The 8,632-nt window shown below is 33.8% G+C and overlaps 1 long non-coding RNA gene across 1 annotated transcript; it reads left to right on the top strand.

Moving 5' to 3' along the window:
* Positions 1-255: 255 nt before the first annotated feature.
* LOC106948283 (uncharacterized) lies at positions 256-8,144 on the top strand. Its single transcript, XR_001425144.1, has 3 exons — positions 256-268; positions 2,363-2,365; positions 7,616-8,144. It is a non-coding gene; the product is annotated as an uncharacterized LOC106948283 (long non-coding RNA).
* The last annotated feature ends 488 nt before the right edge of the window (positions 8,145-8,632 follow it).

Raw genomic sequence — 8,632 nt, 5'->3', positions numbered from 1 at the left:
AAATGATAATCAAAATGGAATAAATCGATAATTATGACCGAACAAAGAAGAGGTTTAGAGATGATTGATACACAGACAGATTCCCCGAGTAAACCCAGTGCGGCCCTCTACCACCTGCCATGTTTTATAATAATAAAGCATGTTTATTATGATGATGATGATGATGATGATGATGATGATGATGATGATGATGATGATGATTATTATTATTATTATTATTATTATTATTATTATTATTATTATTATTATTATTATTGTTAACTCTTTGGTGCACAAAACTGATTGAAAGTCGATTTAAATGAAATGTTTTCAGACTCATATGTTGAGGGCTGTCGATCTGGCACTACAGGTGGGAAATACAGCCGCTGCACTTAAGCTCGGTGTAAACGACTGAGGGCTTCGTCCTTAATAAATCCAGCTGATTTATTAGGACACAGCCCTCTGCTGGGTCCTTGTGAAAAACCGAGAGCAGCTTCCAGTTTTTTTTTTTTTTTTTTTTTTTTTTTTTTTTTTTTTTTTTTTTTTCCAAAAAAATTGAAGGTGCTAGTAGTCCGCCGTATAGTCCGAAAAATACAGTACTTGGTTTTAAAAGATTTTTGAAAATGAATTATCTGCAAATAATGCCATCTTTGAGTGTCTGCTGTTGCAGTGACTGGCGGCGTAATCATGTAATTTTCTTACCACTAGATGGCAGTAGGTACAGAGCATTTTACATTAAAACAAGAGAATTAGTGATGCATGAATGTTACAGGTAGCGGTGAGAGCATCGTATCTAGCTGTGACGACAGTGATGGAAAAGACAGTGAAGCTCAGCAGTAGTTAGAAAGAACATGGGTCCATTTCCCACAACATATCTGTGTGAAGTGAGCTTCTCAAGCCTGGCTACTATAAAAACTGAAACCAGAGAGACTGAGAGCTGTTCAGGAAGAGCTTTGTCTTTCTTCAATTTCTGCCAGGAAATCATCTGTTTTCATCCAAACATGCACAGGTTTCACACTAGGTGGGTAAAATATACAAATATTGACATTTTGTACATGCAAATCTTCATATTGTAACAGTGAATATGAAGTGAAATCTTTCCCAAATATGATTGCTTCTTTCAGAATAAGAATTATTTTCTGTATTACAGCTTAAATAATGCTTGTGGATTAGTTTGTAAAACACTTTGAAGTTTTCTACAACTTCTTTAAATTTAAGACCACAGTGTTGTGGCCCTTTTCAGATGTATTTTTGAAGTGGACATGTTAAGTGCAATTTGAAATAAGAAATGTAAAATGTGATAAAAAAAAAATACATTTTTGTGTTTATTTGATTCCTATTCAAGACACTTTGATAAGAATGACTATATATGTAATATAGGCGACTAAGGGAGTATCTTTGTTTACATTTTTGGTTGGTGGTGTGCCTTGAGATTTTTTCAATTAAAATACTGTTCCTTGGCTCAAAAAAGGTTGAAAAACACTGCTTTAAACCATTCAGACAACCACTTATTACCCCGGGATAACGCAGAAATAGTTCAAATTAGGATTTATTTTTATTTCTTTCCTACTTACGGAAAGTTTCTGTTTATGTCAAAGGTCTGTGGTGCCTTTCTATCCCAAAGATAGAAAGATAGAAATATAAAACTTCAGATATTTCACAAAGAGATATTAACATTCATGGAAAAACCTTACATAACCTTATATTGTGCGCATGAACTGATAAGTACAACATTGCGAGGGAACGCAAACATTTCCCCATGTCCCCTGGAGGGCTCCGTAGGTTTTGGTTCAGCTCATAACTGAATGTTACAGGTAACTGCGTCGTTCTGCAGTTTTATTTAATGATTATGGTGCAGTTTGAACAGTTGCCTAAAGGTGGCGCTAAACACAGCATTTTGAAAAACTCCTTTTTATCAGGGGACAGAAGGGCCACAAATTAATGCCTGAATAAGACGTGAAATAAATATTGATTTAGCTGATATTTTAATTAAGATTGTAAATACATTAATTTATCATTATTAAACAATTCAATAATGTATTAAACACTTAAGTAAATGTGGAATTCATTAGTTGGAGCCTCAATTAATGAGAATCGATTGCATGCCAGAGGGCGTTTTAAGTTTTATCTAGATGCTAACGTTTGTCTGTGATGTATACACTAAACATTCCTCTGTGCTGCTGTCATTTTCTGTTCATGACAACTGAAAAATGCACTTTTTTACAATCTGAACTAATGAGATAAATAGTGAAACCTAAGATGTGGTTCACATAGGTGGAGTCTAGTAGGTGACAGATGATCTGAAGAGTATTTAAAGCACTTGTAGTCTGTTGAATCATTAGTTTGGTTTTTATCTGCACATCAGCTCCTGTCATTCATCCAGCAGGTAAGGTCTGTACTGAACAATTAAAGTTTCTATATAACATTGTTAACAGAGACTTAAAAGATCCAGCTCCGATGTTCTTTAATTAATTTTATCTAAACTTTTATGTGTTTTATTCCAGTAATCATGGTCATCCATGTTAGACCCTCCACAGGACTGATACTCCTCTTCAGTCTGTTGGCTCTCATCAATCTCTCAAACTCGCTGCTTGATGAAGAAAATCTGGTAATATAGATTTATGCAGATTTTTATTTTATTTTATTTTTGTTTTTGAGATCTAAGCTCATATTTCCATCACTGTGTGTGTTCTTAATCTGCAACAGTGAGGACAATACTTAAAAAAGAATGGGAGTAAAACAAAACCAAAAAACAAATACATTTTCATGTTTTTAACTTTTTTGTTATTGTAAATTGTGGTGTTTGTATTGCTATCAAATGTTCACATGATCTCCTTAAATAAAAGAAGTTTTGTTTGTTTTGTAAATTTTCAGGATATTCTACAGGAATACCTCCAGGGTGGAATAGAACAAGCTGCTGAAAAGAAGGTTTGTTGGCTGTAATTGATAGAATATTTTCAACATAATTTGTCATTTTACATCTAATGAGATGAATTTCTCCTAGGAACAAATCTTGAATGATCTTATGTGGGCAGAAATCTATAATGACAAAGAAATAGAGAAGCTTCATCCGATTCTGCGACAACTGATAGCAGCAACCGAAAATTCTTCGTCACTACGAGAACTCAAGGACGTCATCATAAACTTCATAGTCCAGAAGAAAACTGAGTTTGCAGAAGCAAAGAAAGCTTTAGAAAAGGAGATCGAGGACATTTGGTCTTTCATAGAGCGCCAAGAAGACAGCCGTGATGAGCTGTAGTTGGTGTTACGACTGGTTTGTGTAAATGTTTGATATGTAACATTTTTCTTTTGTTTGTTTGGTGGGAGTACAATGACTTTCGGTTTCAGGCTAATGCTTCTGTTTGTGATCAAGTGTGTATTAATCAAAAACACAACTATTAATTGTATTTTGATTGTACTAATCTGCAAGAGCTTCTATAATAATAATGTTGTTTTCTGTTGATATTTTTGACACAGTTCATTAATAAAAAACATGTAATCTCTTTAACTTTTTTAATTGCTACAGCCAAATTGTGATGATCTGCTCTATTATTAAATAAATCATATTAAATTGTGGGATTATCGTCTCTCCAATCCTTTTTGTCTCCCTCCCAAAGCCGCCATATTTCAGAATTTGAAAAGTGTCCTCATGCTCACAAGCTTTTGCTTTTAGGTTTCAGATATATTGTTAGTTCAATATTTATTTGATTAAAAATCCCCCACTAAGAACACTATCCTCTTCACAATGTTTGTCTAAAGATGGTAAATATAAAAGTGGAAAAAATGGTGAGATGACAACATTTGCAAATATACAAAGCACAATGAGCATATTCTGCAAAGCAGTTAAAGATGTTTTAGTCTGACTTTAAAAACAGGAAATGAAATCAAAATGCCAAGTTTTTTTTTGCTGCAGCAAAACGGATGATTTTCTGTTGTGTTTTTCACTGGGATAATAATCCAAACTAATAGCCAAAATAACAGAGAGTCAGTTCGCAAGACATGGGCTCAACCTTTGTCCTTGTGTCGTTAGTAGTTAGGTCATTTTATACTTGTTCATGTTTAGTAGTTAGATCATTATAGTTACCACATAATAATTATGTCATTATACTGAGATACTGTCTCAATATAATAAAATTATACTGAGATAGTATCTCATTATCATTTTACTATGAGATACTATCTCAGTATCATATTATTATAATTAAGTCATGAAATAATTATAGCATTATGATAATAATAAGTTGATGGAGAGAGAGGAAGACCTGGAGATCTTGGTACTGAATGCTGCTCTTGCAATCCTCCACCAGTCGGATAGATGGAAGAATCTATCCAGATGGTTTTACCCTTTTCCATCTAAACTGCATCTGCAGTGGTGAAAAAAAAAAAAAAAGAGTCAAGGCATCAAGACTTTGTGTCCGTTACATAGAGAGATCAAGGATGACGTGAAATATTAGGAGCAGTCATGTTACTGTGCCAAACTTAGAACAGTTTCTCGTTTTCGTTATGTGGTGGCAGAAAATGTGGTTATATTCAGATGAAGCTGCCAGGAGTGATTTCCTTTGAGAGTAACATGCAAACCTAAATTGAAAATACAACATTAACACAAAATGGGCATTAATTTGGAAACTCTAGTTTTTGCTGTATCTTTGTCAGTAATAGAATGTGATATTATTACATTAGACTTTACATTTATTTATTTATTTACAAAGAACTTTGTTTATTTACTTGTTGTTTCTTTGAAAAACACCCCAAGCAGCAATGCATTACACTAAGCAAGCCTCTGTGCTGCTGTCATTTTCTGTTCATGACAACTGAAGATGCACTTTTTCAAAATCTGAACTAATAAGATAAATAGTGAAACCTAAGACGTGGTTCACATAGGTGGAGTCTAGCAGGTGACAGGTGATCTGAAGAGTATTTAAAGCACCTGTAGTCTGTCGAATCACTAGTTTGGTTTTTATCTGCACATCATCTCCTCTGTCAGTCATCCAGCAGGTAAGGTCTGTCATTGAACAATTAAAGTTTCTATATAACATTGTTAACAGAGACTTAAAAGATCCAGCTCCGATGTTCTTTAATTAATTTTATCTAAACTTTTATCTGTTTTAATTCCAGTAATCATGGTCGTCTGTCTCAGACCCTCCACAGGACTGATGCTCCTCTTCAGCCTGCTGGCTCTCATCAATCTCTCAAACTCACTGATTTATGAAGAACATCTGGTAATATAGATTTATGACCTACTTTGTTTTGAGATCTAAAATTTTGTTTCTGTCAATGTGTGTGTGTCTAAAACACTGCAGATAATGTTTCAAAATGATGGGAGTGAAAAACAGTAATTTAAGGAATCTCTCTTAGCAAAACTAAAACAAATACAGAAGCATTTATGTCAACAAGAAATTAAAATTCTTCATTTTAAAGTGTGTGTTTTTATTTCTCTCTAATTACATTAATTATCTCTAATTATATATATCATTTTTTTAAAAATGTTAATTTTCAGGATATTCTACACGAATACTTCCAGGGCGGAATAGAACAAGCAGCCAAAAAGAAGGTTTGTTTTCTATATTTCACATAATGCATTCAACCTAATTTGTCTTTTTACATGGTTGATGAAATGCTCCACGCCTAATTAAATTAATTTCTCTTTAGGCACAACTCATGACAATTCTTGAATTGGAGGAAAGAAATAATATAAAACAATATGAGAAGCTGTATCCGATTCTGGGACGACTGATAGCAGCAACCAAAAACTCTGAGTCACTGCGAGAACTTCAGGATGTCATCATAAAGTTTTTAGCCCAGAAGAAGACTAAATTTGCAAAAATAAAGAAAGCTGCTGAAATGGAAATTGAGGCCATTTGGGCTGTAGTAGAACTCCAAGAAGAGGCCCATGATGAGCTGTAGTTGGTGACTGCTTTCTGTGAACTTGAGATATGGAACATTTCTTTTGCTTGTCTCTTTCTCTGTTTTTGATAAAGCTACTAATCAGTAAAGATAAAGGTGAGGGATGAAATAAATGGGTTATGCGTCGGACATTTTGATTCTGATTTGATTTTGTTTCTGGCTAATAATTCTGTGATCAACTGTGTAATAATTAAAGTCATAAATATAACATGTAATTGTATCATGCTAATCTATATAAAATCATTTGTAATAATGTTGTTTTCTGTGGCAATTTTTAAAGTGGTTTATTAATACAAAATATATCATCTTTTAGGAATGTGGATTTGATTTTTGAACATTGTTATTGGTAAATTTATTTCAGACAATTGTGATGATCAGCAATATTAAATAAATCATTATCATCCCACTCATCTTTTTTTGTCTCCACCGTCCGTTTTTCAAACCCTGGATTTCAGAGTTGTAGAAGGTTTGGCAACGCTTGCAAGTTTTAATTTTCAAATGTAGTGTCAGTTAGTTTAACTTTTATTTCATCAGTAAGAAAAAATTCTTATTCACAAGATTTACCTCAAAGTACTACAACACTAAAAGTGAAGAGAGGACAACATTTGCATAAACTAATGGTCTAAGTCATTGTGTCTAATGAGCGATGTGTTGATTCTGCATGAAAAAAAAAATCACAACTCATTAAGTATGTGTTTACAAACAGAAAATGAAATTCAACATGCATGAGATAATGTTTTTGATGAGGGAATAACATTAAAACATGATTTAAAGCTCAAAAATTGATGTTTTTTTGTAATACTCAAACAAGATCAAAGTGGAAAAATAAATCATCACTTTTCTAAAAATAATGGCCTAAGTCATTATTACAATTTTTGTCATTAAAAAAAGGGAGAAAAAAAAGACTTTTGGCAAAAATGACTTGGGCCATTATTTTAGGAAGGTGATAAAATGTGGCTTGTTGAGGCAAATGAAGGAAGCATCAGTCCAACCAAGATCCACGATCCAATAGATCTGCCCCTATTGGAAGATCCACAATTTGCAAAAACATGTGAAGTTACTTTTAAAAATGTTAAAAATTAGACAAACTTCTTGTAATTATTCTTTTTATTGTTTAATCTCAAAACAAAAGTTGAGCAAAAATATTTAGAGTGACGATTCAATTCAAATTTCATTAACACTTAAAAAACATTAAAGATCCCGCAGGGATCTTTAATGAGTTTTATGAGTTTAAATGAGTTTTTTCCCCTTTGTTGGTGGAAAAAGTACCACTGGTGGATCCTAAGGAAACAGCAACATCTTTACTTCATCTACATTTTCAAAATAGCATTTTTTTACTGCTACTTTATAATTGCGCCCTATTTTTATTATGTTTTAATTGTTTTTAATTAAACATTTAATTTAATTTTATTATTTTAAGTTATTGTTATTGGGCTTAATGTGAAAGATTTTGTCACAGAACAATTCTTTGAGCGTATTTTACCATTTTGGCGTTTTAAAATACATTTTAAAGGCAGTCTTTGCAGGATCTTCATAATATCAACTTGGAGGAGACACTGCTGATTTCATTCTGCGGGGCTACTACAGAACCAGTGCTAATAAGCCAGGATAAGACAGGATTCCTTCTGCAGAGGGTAAGAAGGCCTTCTGTCCCTATTTGAAGAAAAATATCTTCAGGATAGCAGACAGCAAATCACTCTTTCACACAGTGTGGTTGACATTATTAATAAAGACGAGGTCTAACTGGCCATCCCAGCGCGCAGTCTCTCTTCTCTGTGCGTCAGCACTCGCTATGAAGCCATGTAGCGATAGCTAGCAAAACTACTACTAACCCTGCACACACCACGAACTCTAACTAACACACTTATCGTCTAAAAAACCCATCGAAACACTCTTAGTAAAATCCACAGCATCACTGTGCCCTAGTCTCTTGCCGTATCCAACCCCCCCCCTCGTCTCTTCCCACGTATCTCCGTTCTACCTAGCAACAGACTGTCAACACATTTTTATTGGTTGTTTCGAAATGTGGTACATTTAGACCCCACAAAATAAGGCGGAAATGATCGATCTTATTTCTGGCTTTATTTTGAAGTAAATAACCACAAAACCAATATAAAAACACCACTTTTATAAAGTTTGAAGTCCGTGCTGTCCAACAGAGTCGAAATGAAAACTCGGTATGCGTCCATGTTATTACGAAGCCTTATTAATGCGTCACATGCTTGTACGCCGCACGGCGGGCAGCGACTACATAGGTTTAAGAGCTTGTTGCCTAAGCAGAGCTTGTAAAATACATTAAACCCCAGATATCATCTGTTTACCCAGCTCCCATTGAGGAAGCAATTCAATTCACTCAAAAATAGTGACTTGAATTTGAACACAATCCAAATTCAAGTGTACTTTATTGATCCCAAAAGAAAATTAAATGTTGCTGCAACTCATATTGATTCAAAATTCTGTTCAGATGAACACCAAGGTATGTATGCATCCCTCAACCATCTCCACTTCTTCTCCCATGATGAAAATAGTTTTTGATGTAATCCTGTTTCTCCTGAAATCTACAATAGTCTGTTTTATTTTTGTTCACATCATAGATGAGATGGATGTTTCCACACTCTGCCACAAAGCAGAACGTTTTTACTCATGAGCTGCCAGGTCCTGAATTCTGCCTAAATTCTGTTTACATGTCTAAGTACGTTTTTTTTTTAATGGATAGTTTTTACAGTTTTTTCATTTCATTCATTAAAAT

Source organism: Poecilia latipinna, unplaced genomic scaffold (assembly GCF_001443285.1).
Source record: "Poecilia latipinna isolate Pla-1442-1.1 unplaced genomic scaffold, P_latipinna-1.0 Scaffold281, whole genome shotgun sequence".
In the NCBI taxonomy this organism is placed as follows: domain Eukaryota; kingdom Metazoa; phylum Chordata; class Actinopteri; order Cyprinodontiformes; family Poeciliidae; genus Poecilia; species Poecilia latipinna.
Note: the sequence above shows the minus strand (reverse complement) of the source record. Positions and strands in the feature narration are given on the sequence as shown.